The 14677-nt window shown below is 36.0% G+C and overlaps 1 protein-coding gene across 1 annotated transcript in view; it reads right to left on the bottom strand.

Moving 5' to 3' along the window:
• The window catches only part of bmpr1ab (bone morphogenetic protein receptor, type IAb), a 48912-nt gene extending 34649 nt beyond the window's left edge, over positions 1-14263 (bottom strand). Inside the window, exons 1-2 of the mRNA XM_051123934.1 lie at positions 13948-14263; positions 2929-3057 (exon numbers count right to left, since the gene is read on the bottom strand). The gene's annotated coding sequence lies outside the window, so the exon portion shown is untranslated. The remainder of the gene's footprint in view (positions 1-2928; positions 3058-13947) is intronic.
• Between the last annotated feature and the right edge of the window lie 414 nt (positions 14264-14677).

Genomic DNA, 14677 nt, shown 5'->3' with positions numbered 1-14677 from the left:
CTGTTCCTGCATGAGTTTACAAATCAAGATGTCTGCCACAAGGTGTTCAAATGGATGCTATTTTTTTCTTTCTTATCCACATAGATTGGAGGGACATACTGAGACACTGCTGGAGATCTGTTTTCTTATCACTGTGGGGTGATGGTTGTTTTTCAAGCGCCAAGGTTTGAGCTGCTGTCTCTCAGAAGGCATTAGGGCATGACAGAAAGGAAAGAGGCGTTGTACTTTCCACTACCTGCTCACAAATTCCATGGCTTTGGGATGATAAAGAGGTTTTATCATCTGTGGTAAGATTTTGTACTGCTTGAGATGATCTTGAACTTTAGAGGGAGTTTGGAATAAATGGAAATGGTTCTTGGACAGATCAGGGCAAGGACATGTAAACAAGTCCATTAAAAAGACATTTTAAGAAAACCCCATGCCTCTAAAGGGATCACTTACCCCCAAAAAGAAAATTCTTTCGTCAGTTACTCACCCGCAAGACCTACTTTCTTCTGAGACAAAACAACTGATTCAACTGTTTTTGGTCATGCAATAAAAGTCAAGGGGGTCTAAAACAACACTTGACTTTCATTGTATGAAATCTTCAAAATGTTCTTGTGTGTCCACAGAAGACAGAAAGTAATAAATGCTTGGAGCAATATGAAGTTGAGTAAATGATGACATAATTTCCATTTTTTGGTTAAAGCCATTAGGTCAGTCAACCTCTCTTAATTTTTCATAAATAGGCCAATAATTTAAACTAGGGCTGGGCGATATGGCCCAAAAAAGTATCACAATAAATTTTTAAACGTATTATGATGATAAATTTTAAATCTTTATTTCTTTGAAGTTTAAAGGCAGATTTTTGCTCCTAAGTGAAACTCTCTATGGTCAGAACATGACAAACAATTTTTTAATTGAGAACTGAAAGCCACTGATGTATGGTTTCTTAGAATAGGACAATATTTTGAGATACAATTATTTGTAAATGTGAAATCTGAGGTTGCAAAAAAGTTGACATATTTACAGTAGAAAAATCAATAATTTGAACCCATGCTACTTATGGTTTTGTAGTCCAGGGTCACAAATTCAATATGAATATCCCACATTTCTGCCACAATGCCATTGTGCAGTTAGTGTTACTACATAAAATACCTGGTAAATGATGGTAATTTGTAAACAGAAATTACCAATGCAAATTACCATCTGGCTTTAAACTATTTTAAATCACTTTATTTTAAGTCATTTGCGTTCCTCACTGAATTCAAACACTTCACACTGGATCTCACAGTGCTGTTCAGTGGTCACGTGACCGAGACTCACCAGAGAGTAAACGCATCTGCTTTAATAATCTCGCGGTCCATGTGGTATGCTTCAAATGAGTAGCGCTTTTTCTTTGTGCTTTGGCGCATTAACATTATATCGCACATTTATCAAATTCTTGTTATCGTTTAGTCAAGAAAAATGAAATTATGATAATTTGTTATCGTTTTATCGCCCAGCCCTAATTTAAACTACTAAATTTTTGTTATTGTACAACGTTACACTGATGTTTTACCTAATTACACCAGCAGGAAGACCAGTAAAAGCCTTTGTTCTTCAGTCAAAAAGTGACATCTGGACACTTTGATCCTAGATCCAGAATAATTTGTTTTATTGTTTTAAAAAAAGCTACAGTTGGCCAGTGTTGTGCGCTTGCTCTGCAAGACAGGGCACTCCGACCCAAAAAGATATTGTAGATACATTTATAAACAGGTCAAAACAGACGAACAGACCACATAAAACAGGTGGCCAAAGTAGTACAAACAAAAACCAGAGTTAGTTGACAATGTCACTTTCCGTTATGCTTTATGTGCATGTTTGAAAGTTGTCCTGCTTCTGCTTTTTTGGAAACATTCACCAGTGCATATGAAATATTCCATGCCCCATCTCAATATAACTTAGTTATATGTGTGTGGTCTGTGTGTTAGTGTAAGTCAGTACAAGAACGGATTTGTCTGAGCAATTGTATGGGAATCTCAGGCAGGCCGAGTGCAGTTTATGAATGTGAAATTGTACGGCAACAGGGTAGTGTGTTTGCCCAGAAACCACAGTAACGAAGAGGCTGGAGGAAAGCGCTGGAAAACTTTAGAGCTGCCCACAGGCGAAGGCCCTGTTTAAAGTCTGGCAGATCACACGGCCTCGTTCAGCTCCACATCCTTTGCAAACATGTGGCTGCAATTGAGTGGAACAGCCCCTCCCTCCAGCCAGCCATCCCACCAGCCCCATGTAAACATCCCAGGTCCATAGGACTGGATACATCACGCACTGATTGACCCATGCCTTTGAGAGACATCTAAACTCGCGCTGCAGTCTAATCAAAAGTAAAGCCCTTAAGTACCTGAGAAAATCCCAGCGGTGATCCCTTCACTGTGGCGGTACCGAGTTCCGCATGTAAACACAATTCTCAAATGTCGTGGGTCATTAATGCGGAGTGGAACGGTGGAGGTGGGCTGCAGGGTATCTGGTCTCTGACAGACCAATCAAGCGCCAATAATTACGAGACAGGAAACTCGCTGATTGCGTAGGTCTGTCTCTGTCTCAGGCACAGGGTTAAGGGTTAATCTCTGGGCTTCGGTAATCAAGGTTGCCGTATGCTCCTTCTCTCCCTATGAAAATACAGCCAAAGGTGGAGGAAGTAAAGAAAAATTGCAGCATTTACTTATATAGTTGGTTATGGAGTGAGACTTTGAGAAAGCGCTGGCCCTTTGCTAACTCGGAGTAGAGCGCTCCAACCGTTTACCAGCAGTTTCATTTCCCAAAAGCTTCTGGGAAATACAACAGACCCTGATTTACAAAAGAAAAAGTCTAAAAACACAAAGACCATAGGGAAAAGGAATAAATTGAGCCATTAAGTAAAGAAAAGCCTCAGACACTAGTCTGCAACAGAAAGCAGCAGGCTCTTACCTCACAGGGTAGCAAGTGTGGCAGCACATGATGATGAAGGGTTCGCATGAGTATCAGCATTAAGAGTCTTCTGTCTGGAGCTGATCACAGAACAAAGCCACAAACTCCTGTGGAAAACCTTTGTAGTACCTACAAAGACATGGGGACCAAAGAAAAAGATATATTAGGAAGACACTAATGCACAAACAACAATTATACAACATCAGAGAAGCATACCACAACTTCTGACTACGGACATAAAATGCAAACTGCCATGAGTCAACATCACTAACAAATTCCCCACGACTAAGGTCATGAAACAACTTAGATCTGCAGGAACCCAATACTGATGGATGTCATTTGATTAATTTTCTTATACTTTCGGAACACTTATCTAGATTAAGCATCAAAAGGTTTGATCTCATATGAAGAGAATTATCATTATCTGGTTGCATCACAAATTTTAAAGACAGCAGATCCCCCGTTCATTATTCTCATTATGAAAGCTGGATTAAGTTAACGAAATACGTCAGTGACTTTTGTCTCAAATACCTTCGTGATTTGTCATGCGCTGCTTCAGGACACTTTCAGTGTGTCACAGTTGAACATCTACCAGAATATGGCTTAGCAAAATATAATTTTTGCATCTTCAGCATTATGTAAACATTAAAAGGATAGTTCACCCAAAAATGAAAATTCTGTCTTTTCTGTCTTGCGACATCTTTTCTTCTGTATTAGCACACAGCTGAGTCTAACTGATTATCAAAGAAAAAAGTTCTGAAAGTTAGCTGACTTTAAAATGCTAATAAAAAGTGGAAACAAGATGCCACACTGCTCACTAAAAAACCATTGCATTAAGATTACTTTCATGTTTACACTTCCATTTTTAGACTTAAGTTTGAAAACTGAAAGCACATTTGCAATTGAGGTTTGACATAGTATCGTATGGTACAATATGAGAGCTTCAAACTTCAAAAACGCAGACGGAATTGTGGAATCCAGTCATGAAAATGGAATTTACTGTATAAAGCGGAATGTCTAGGAATTGTACACTTAAATCAAAACACGATATGGACAAGTGTCTGTAAATATAAAGCCTCAAAAAAAAAAATTTAAATATGAATCCTGCATGTTCTGCATGTCTCTGTGTGAATGAATGGCGCAGACACACAATTTTATTTACTCCACACATACTGATGCGCGCATGGTGCTAGCAAATGTTTTTAGTCTCTGCCTCTTCAAACATGAATACATGAACACATAAACACATATTCAATCTCTAGAACTGCTCTGAGAGTCACTTCATGAGCACTTTACAGTTTAATTTGAGAAAAACTATTGTTATATAATATACAAACAGAAACTTAAAGGTCTCCACAGCAGCTCGACAAAATAAATTTGGTTTAACTTGAAGAAACTGTGACAGAAATATATTACATAATGTAATCATAGTACTCCTACTAATGACAAAATTATTATTAAAACATTATTTCTTTAATAATCACAAAGGAAAAGTTTTAATTCTCATTTGATTAAAAGATAAATCAATGTTTTATGTCTTCAGTTAGTTATCAAAGAAATTAAATACACAATATAGCATTACTGAAAAAAAAAGTAACTTTATAATTGAAGAGTCCATTTGCAAAAACAGATAACTCAGTTTTTAACCATTTTCAAATATCATGTTTTTTCACTGTGCATTCCAATCAAATTTAATTCCATAATTTCAATCAAACTGCAGTTGGGTTATTTTAATTATTTAAAAAATATATATACAGCTAACTAACACAATAAAACACAATAAAAACATGAAAACATAATAAAAAAACACGATTTTTGAAACTTGAAAATAGAATTATCGGTTTTTGCAAATAAACTCTTCAGTTTATAATAATAAATTAAGCAGCTGTTAATATAAGTTTTGATAATTAAAATTTATTTAAACCATTTAAATAGAATCCAGATAGGTAAAATGGAAACACAGAATTTGAAAAAAAATAATAATAATAATAATTTGAGGGGGGTAACATATTTCATAAGGCCCTAAAAGTGTAATTTTTGTTAAAAGGTAATAAATTGCTGTTAACTTGTGTAAGTTTCATGCTTTTAAAGAATTTGACCTGCTTTTTGATTCATACAATTTAATTTAACAATTAAAACAGAGTACACAAAAATTAAAATGGGAAAAAAGGGAATCCAGAAAAATGATTAGAGCAAAAATGGAATTTGGGGAAAAATAAAAATGAATTTGGGAAAAAAATAAAACAGATTTCATACGGCCCTAGAATAGGTCACACAGGAGATCCATAATGCTGTTCTCCAGTATCAAACTGAACTGAGACTATGTGAGGATTAGTGCCCAACGCAAGGCAGAAACGCTCCTCAGACAGAGTGTCACCAAGCCTGAGACATTTAGATCCACACAGGTGCCATGAGGAGTTGACCCCAACTGCCCTCACTGGGAAAGAGGATTACAACTTATTTCCCAAGGAATGTTGACTTCTTCCCAAATCTGTAGATTTAGGGGTGATCTTTTCAATCCGAAACGATCATTTAGCTATAGGAAAGAACTTAGCCGTTTTTAATTAAAGCGGATTGTGTATGCACATCTCCACTTCAAAACTCCTGACCAGAAGCATGTCCCATGACTTGTGACATTGTTCTTTGTTGGAGTGCTGAGAGAGAAACTAGGGACAGCTAGGGAAAGATGAGGGACAGCTGTAGGAAGTGGAAATCAAACATATGAAGATGCCATCACTGCTGTTAATTCCAAAGGGTTTAGTAAAACCAACAGGAAAGCACGAGGGTGTATAAAAAGCAATTGGGGCTCTAAGGGGGGACTAATGTGATCAAAGCGAACGATCAGCCATAGCTAATTGAAATTAAAACCCATGAAATGAGAAGGTTAGTGTGGTTCACTGAGGCGCTGAGGATGGGAACACAGATGCCTTGAGGGAGGACTCAACTGTGCCTGCAAAGAGCTACAAAGCACCCACTCATTCTTTATACACTGCGGTTATGATATTCCTTAATGTTTGTGATATTTTACAAGCTTAGAGAGAGCATTCAGTCACGATTCAGCTCCGTGGGAAGGCAACAGCTGAATTTTTCTGTCAGGATCTTTAGTGTTGTGAGATGACAGCAAACGTGTTTACTGTCAAAGCCACAGGCTTCACGCACGATTTAAAACCAACAATCAATGAGAATAACACCACAAAACGTTGTTTAAATTGCTCAGATTTTCATTCCATATTCAGTGTTTTTTGTGCTGAAACACTAAAGTAAAACAGTCCATTAAGAGGTGCGACTGGCAACGTATAAAGGAGAAAGGCAATAATTAACCCTGGGCTTACAATAGCTGAGTGATGATGACCACCATGTAACACATCTGTTCATATTCACCATTTAGGAACTCTTACTCATTTCCTCCACAAAGCAGAGACCTATTATGGAGGAAGTCATTCAATTACAACCAGCCATTCTCCATTCATTTAGGTTACGGCCCTGAAACAGAAAACACAATATGTAGGCTATAGCTCACGGTGCTGCATTCAGCGAGCCTTATCTCCTCCCATCTGCTTATCAGACTTAGTCATACTTTAAAACAACATTACGTAACAAAGAAGCTGAGAAGCTAAATGAAAAATATAAAAATGCTCATTTCAGTTCTAATTTGCAAGTTTCATTTGGCTAGTAATCAATGTCTAGAGCTTAACAATAAGGATTTTTTTAATACTAGAGGAGATGGGTTTGTGCTTGCCCTGTCAACATTTTCTCTATCAATATAGAGATAATAAGATAAATTACTATTTTTAAGCAAAATATGTCAAAAAATGTAATATATGGGACATCTACAGAACTGGTCCAAACTGCTGTCCCACACATTTATAAAAAGCAGGTAAGAATTCAAAACTTAGACGTTTACCAAAATCCAGCTATTATCTCCTGAAACCCTAAATAATATTTAAAATAGTAAGCTTAATATACAAAACATCATCATTTATTGGATACTTTCAATCAGGAGGTGGCTGTCCTGAAGCCTAACCCCTACATTTCAACTTATGAAAATGATACTAAAATCATTCTTTTTAATTTTTTTTTAAAAAGTGCAGTTACAAAATATTTCTTTTCAAATATTTATTTTATATTTTCTTTGTAAATTACGAAAAAAGTGTCCCGCATTTTCATGTCACTACTGAAACAGTGTATGTTTTAGTCCACTGGATGAGACTTATTTTAACTAGACCCCTACATTTATGATCAAGAAATATTTATGCGTAAATGGTAAGTAGATTGGCCCTATCATTTTGAGGTAAATGTGTTCAAAAGTTTGAAAATTCTCTGTGTAACTTTAAGGAATGTCATTACCAAACACTACCAAACAACTTTTTTTCTGCAGTTAAGCACTTTTTTGGGAGTTAGTCTATAACACTTAGCTTTTATATGTGTACCAGAGTTCACAACTGTGCTAAGTAACCATGTGTTGATTAGCATCTTTGAGCTAGGTTCAAAAGTATCTAAAATTGTCACTACCGAAACATTTGGTGGAGTATCAGCAGTGACATCTTTGTTTTTTGGGGTGTTTTTCATAAACTTGTCACTGCCGAAACAATCACGACCGAAACATGTCATTATTGTTTTGGTAGTGACAAAAGGAAACATATTATCCTCATATTTGGGGGAAATAAACAGTATAGTTTTGTAGTACAGTTATGCAAATTTTTTATATTTTTAGTATGCAAGTTAAAATTCTGTAACATGATGGCCGTTGGTCGCTACCAAAACATTACTGTCACTACCGAAAATGTGCAGTCATGACCAAAACATGGGATGTTTTTTCAAAAATAAAATATACTGAATTATCAACTATGATAGTGTTTGGTTTAATGTACAGTCAAACTAATTAATCCTTAACTCTGAAATCAGTATGATCACGTTTTTAGCTTTTACAAAGAAAAATTGAATTAAAAATACAACAAATCTCATAAATTACACTTGAAATATTGTTACATTTAATTGTTATTGATTTACCTCTAAAAAAATTTAGTAGAATAGCAAAATATATATATATTTACAATGTAGATGTAAGCAAAATGTTAATAGGTCAATATAACCCTTCTAACTGTGTTTCAGCAGTGACAAATTTGGTGAGAGGACAAATATTCCAAAACGTTGTGAAAATACAATGAGAGTTAACTGCACAATTACTAGAAATGTGTACCTTGGATATTATACAATTTGCATACATAATTTTTTGGAAAAAAGACATTTTCTTCCAAGACATTTCCAACTATGACCAATTATGTAGAATGGTGCATATATGTGACCCTGTATGGGTCAACATTATCGATTTTTCTTTTATGCCAGAAATCATTAGGATGTTAAGTAAAGAACATGTTCCATGAAGATATTTTGTAAATTTTGTAAATATATCAAAACTTATTTTTTTATTAGTAATATGCATTGCTAAGGACTTCATTTGGACAAATTTAAAAGCGATTGTCTTAATATTTAGATTTAGATTCCAGATTTTCAAATAGTTGTATCTCGACCAAATATTGTCCTATCCTAACAAAAGTGTATTTATTCAGCTTTCAGATGATTTAAGGTAAAAAAAATTGACCATTATGACTAGTTTTGTGGTCCAGTGTCACACATATTATATACATAGAACAGCAGCTCCTGCGTCAACAGCACCACATGCATGCGTCATTACACTCTCGTGAACGCACAGCAAAGACTGACAAGGAAGAGAAGAAATTGTTGAATAAAGTTGTTATTTTTGTTTTGGTTTTAAATACTCTCATAGCTTCATAACACGGTTGAATCACTGATGTCACATGGACTATTTTAACTACCTTTCTGGGCCTTGAATGCGTCAGTTGCGTTGCTGTCTATGCTGGGTCAGAAAGCTCTCAGATTTTATCAAAAATATCTTAACTTACATTCTGAAGATAAACAAGACTATGGGTTTGAAATGACATGAGGGTGAGTAATTAATGACAGAATTGTCATTTTTGGGTGAACTATCCTTATAATGAATGTGTGGCATAGCACTAGTTTCTCAATCATCCAAAACTCTTATCCACTGAGGCATCCTTATTGTCAAGCTGAGGTTCTATATGCATTTGACCTTTAAACATGCAGAAATGAAACGCTGTTTTCTTTGACTACGATGGCTGGACTTGCTGGAGGGCTCAGTAGTAATGAATGCTTTTTATTGAGGATTTTGTTCAGGTTCAGCAGTGCTACGAGCACAAGCAAAGTTCAGACAGAGAGAGTCAGACTCTGGAAATGCCCCTCTTTATAGTCGTGTGGTTCTGTGCAGATGCCAAACACATCTCAGACCTGACATAATGCGTTGCAAAAATGCAGACGGCACGGTTTGGGAAGATCTTTCCATAATAAAATGTCAAATATAACTACCCAGGCAAAGCAGAGAGAAAATATCCAATACTTAACAAACAAAACACTACGCTAAGAAAAGCATGTAGGTAATACTTTCAACAAAGCTTACATTTTTAAAAATTACAGGAAGAGCTATAAAAATGCCCACGAGACCAACATAGGGTCATAGTGACAGGCGACAGCAATACGTCACTACCTGATTGATATAAAGGAGTAGCAGTATATGATAGAGCTAAATAATGGGAGGTCTCGGTACGGCAAATAATGGACGCGTGTGTACTTTGCACGCTCAGCTAACCACAACCAACTCTGCTCTATTGTTCAGTGTGGTCACAACTGCACTCTTCAACAAAACGCTCCTGAAAGACATGGCATTTCCTATACAGAGACAGATAAAGAGAGCGACATGCAAAAGGTATTACATAAAGCTCTACATCGACATGAGGGCGTAAGGGCTTAACAAGGGCCAATTTAGTTGCGGTTTCCAAACACAACAAGTGTTTTGGATGCACTATTCTCTAAAAAGCATACACCAAATAGCATGTATGACAAGCTCAACCTGCATGCATGAGGAGATGTGCTTCACTTCTCAGTAGTAAACAAGATTTTTTTGGTTATTTCAACCTGAAGCAACTTTTGTCCTGTTTCAAAGCTTCTCAAAAGAATCATTCTTTACTTGCCAACAGCATACAGGCCATTTACAGGCTTGGCATTCATTAAGGTCTGAAGATAACATTTAGTGAGAAAAGATTCACCAAGCGGGGACGTACGCTCCATGCAAAAAAAGCGAAATAAACAGGGTGACTGTTACAGCGGAAAACGATAAAATCTCCTCAATTTCAGCTGCCATTCAAGGCCATGAAACTAGTCTTTCACTACTACGTCTTATTACAGCCAAGGTGAATTAACTGAAAATGGCTACTATGAAGCATGAAACTCTTAAAATGAGTCTTAAAAGAATAGTTCACCTAGAAATGACAATTCTGTCATCATTTAGTCACCGTTATGACTCATTATTCTTCAGTATATCTTCTTTATTATTCCACAGAAGTCATCATACAGGTTTGGAATGACATGAGGGTGAGTAAACGATGACAGAAATGTATTTTAATATTTTTTGGGCAACTATCCCTTTAAGCAAACAAGAGCACATAGAACTCAAAGTGGCTTTGCTTAAAGGAACGTCTGAGTTCAAGTGATATTGCTTTCTTGTCTGATTCAGCTTAGAGCGCACAGGGACCGAAACCTGACTCTTTTTCTCTCTCTCTCTTGCTCTCTCTCCCCCCTTTTCATTCTCCCTCCCTTTCGTTCTCTTTCTCTCTCCTCCCCCCTTTCCAAGGAGAGGCTCTTCTAGGGCCAGACGAAGGCCCACAGGCTGAAAAATAAAGAACGAGTCATGCATGGAGGAAGCGGGCCACCATTTCTCCTTAAATACAGCCATAACGATATATAAATAAAGAAAGCCTGGCTCTTAGGGAGAAAATTAGATTTGGTTCTCTCTTCCCCTCCCACTCCTGGCTTTCTATTTTAGTTGCAAGCAGAGCACAGGCCTTTTTCTGGCCTGTGGCTGCAGTAGCAATTCAGATTGCAGAAGGTTTCATGTGCTGTAGGAGGTGGGAGGGGTGCTGCTGGGGTCATCAGTGTTCTTGAGCCCACATCTTGCACATACAAATATGCCAGCAGATTACAAAACATGATGCAAATGGCAACAAATTGGTGCCAGTGGTTCGTGAGAACGAACAGGGGCAGGACAAATCTCTGACACAGATTGTGAATGTGAATTTCTGTGTCAAGGGCAGGGCTGACCTTATAAACATGCTTTAGGGCAAGCAGTCGTGATTATACGCCTGGATTTAAACAACCTATGCACTCAATCACACACAGTTAATGTATGCAATTGCACAACATGTAAAGAGAGCTATATGCACTACCAGTCAAAAGTTTTTGATTTTTAATGTTTTTAAAGAAGTCTGCTCAGCAAGCCTGCATTTATTTAGTCCAAAGTACAGCAAAAACAGTAACATTTTGAAATATTTTTACTATTTAAAATAACTGTTTTTCATTTTAAAACATAATTTATTTCTGTGATCAAAGCAAAATTTTCAGCATCATTACTCCAGTCTTCAGTGTCACATCCTTCAGAAATCATTTTAATATGATGATTTTGCTGTTCAAGAAACATTTTTATTATGATTATCAATATAATCAATATAATTTTTCAGGATTATTTGATGAACAGAAAGATCCAAACATCAGCATTTATCTAAAATAAGAATAAAAAACTTTATCATCAGCTATATTATTCAAAAGCTTGAAGAATATATATATATATATATATATATTTTATATTTATATATATATATTTTTTTTTGGGTGGGGGAGAAATGCATGCTTTAAATTGATCAAAAGTGATGATGAAGACATTTATAATAATAGTTTTTTGAGCAGCAAATCAGAATATTAGAATAATTTCTAAAGGTTCATGTGACTGGAGTCATGATGCTAAAAATTCAGCATTGAAATCACAGGAATAAATTACATTTTTAAATATATTCAAATAGGAAGCAGTTATTTTAATTTGTAAAAATATTTCAGAATTTTACTGTTTTTGCTGTACTTTGGATCAAATAACTGCAGGCATAGTGAGCAGAAGACTTCTTTAAAAAAATATAAAAAAATCTTACTGTTCAATAACATTTGACTGGTAGTGTATATAATATTATATTCTACAATACATTCTTATAATGTATGCATAAATCTAAGAAAATTATTATATTTACTATATATTTGTGCAAAAAATGTATTTGTTTGAATCCAGAACAATGCTAATTGGATACAGAAAAAATTTCTTGCAAATGATTCATTTTTATTTATTTATTTTTATTTTTATTTTTATTTGCAGTTTACTATTTGTACTACACAAAATGTAAAAGTAACAATGGTAAAAACAAGATTCAGCCTATAAACTAACTCTCGCTATGAATTCAGCTGATTAAAGCTAACAAAAATAACTTTATTAAAACAACACTGACTTGAAATAGCTATTGTTTCAAGTTATCACGCAATGGTTTTCACACAATGTTACATGAGAATACATGTGGTGGTTAGAGCAATGCGTGCAACAGGAATCTCCACAGCCCATTGCAGGCATGCATAAAAAGACCCCATTTAGAAAATGGTCTGCCTTCAATTAACATTATTCACACTTGCCAACATGCTATCTCAAATCTGTTCACAATGCTATCTCCACAATCAAGCAGTTTCAGGATATTAAGTAGCTGAAAGTACCCCATGTTTACTTGAACAACTATTCGTATTCACAACGACATTGAGAGAGGGAAAATAAACTGTAGGCATTAGGTCTATTTGTGTTTCCGAACACTGCCACTAAAAAAAGAGAGGGCTTCTTATAAGAGCCAAGAGCAAGCACAGGCCTCTCTAAGGTTCTCTGTTTTTCATTTTGGGGCTTTCTGTTCTTTTTTTTCCCTCCACAAATCTGAAAGACCAATACCACGGTAAATTAAGATATATGGATAGAACTGCCTCTCTCCTCATAGAAGATTTATCTCTGTCTCTGTGTTTAATTGCCCCTGGGACTAATCAAGCGTCTGTTCATTCTCCGGGTGCTCTAGAGGGTCATGACCAAAACAAAAAGATGATTCACACTTTATTTTAAATGTCCCCAGAAGAACCTATGAGAGTTTGCAAAAAAGAGACACAAATGTCACAGAATTGTGAATCTGAATTGCGGTAACAATCCAAGCAGACAACTCAATATACTCAACAATTAAGGCAAAAAAAAATGCAACAAATAAGTCATAATAATTGGATATCACCTTGACTAATATTCAAAGTTTTCAATTCAATCAGTTATCATTTTTTTAATATCCAGTCTATCGATAAATGTCGACAACAAATTTGTGGGTGGGTGGATGGGTTATTAGACACTTTAACATAAAAGTAATCTTTACGTAGCTGTCAATCTCTACTGTAAAATATAGCATAAAATATTATTTTTGTTTATTTATTTATTTAAGTTTGGTGGTGGTACTGCAAAAGAGATCATTCATACTGTAAATGTAAACAACTCAGCATTCAGTCAAAGAAAACGGTGTAATCTGACAATTACAATGAAAATGTAGCAAGTAATGCAAAGACAGCATCTCTCTAATCAAGCACAAATTGTTTTTAATTCAACTACTGACAAAGGCCAATCCAAGCTACACAACACAAGCAGGTAGTCAGCGTGATTTTTGCGTTGCATGTTGGGACTTGACAACAAAACCCAAACACAGATGTTATCAAAGCAACCCCACACAAAAATATAATAAACATTATGGAGCAACGTAGACTAAAGGGAGTCATTTACTTTAATGAAAACGCGGCTGTTGCAGAAAACAGATGATATATTGTGGCAAAAAGAGGTGGAATATTAAAAAAATCAGATATGGATGAAAAGAAGCATTTACAAACATTGTAGAAGAGAAATACCTTTGTAAGATATTGCAATAATCGTCTGGTTCATTTAAAGCGTCCATTTTTGCAAAGCGAAACCATGACAAGAGAAACAAACTTTCCCCCTCCACTACCGGAAAGAAAATCATCACGCAAATATCCGGAATTCCCACTTACCTATTTGATGAAGCCGCTCAAACAACTCAAAATCCTTCCAAATTAGAACTTATGACTCGTGACGACGGTCTATTTTAAACCGTGAATTCTACAGACTTTCCGTGGGGAGGTTTTAGGTGATTTTCTCCAGCTTTCCAGGACGTTTTTCTCCGGTTTCTCTCGTTCTTTTCTTTCTAGTTGTGCCTCTGTGTGAGGGAACATTCCACTCGTGAGCGTAACGCGATGAGCCCTGATTCAGTCCTCCAATCACAGCTACGCGCTGCTGTAGTCCTCCAATCACGGCAGCGCGGCCGAACGCGAGCGTTCTACTAGTAGACCCGCGCGGTGAAAAACAAGCAGGAGAGACGCGCTAGAGAGGGAGACGATGGATGAATGGGAGGGGGTCATCCAAAAATGAGAGCCGCGAGTGCCATCTGGTGTCAATATGAGGGAGAATATAGTAACGTTAATAGTTTAACTTTTAAGTTTATAATGAAGACTACCCTACAAGCGATTAATAAATATATAAATGCACATAAAATTGATGTCTGTTTTTTATATATTAGTAAACGTACACATACATTTGTGGATACGTATGAAAGAGGAGATAGGAGAGAACGACTTATCACTTTGAATTTTAATACCATCTACAGGTCAGTATTGGTGTTGTGGAAACTGCCTGGGTGAATATTACCAGAATCTACATGTGGTATGAATTTAGAGAAACTATGAAATTTTAAACAATACACTT

Source organism: Labeo rohita, chromosome 12, assembly GCF_022985175.1.
Source record: "Labeo rohita strain BAU-BD-2019 chromosome 12, IGBB_LRoh.1.0, whole genome shotgun sequence".
Lineage (NCBI taxonomy): Eukaryota > Metazoa > Chordata > Actinopteri > Cypriniformes > Cyprinidae > Labeo > Labeo rohita.
This window is presented reverse-complemented; position numbering and strand designations above follow the sequence as displayed.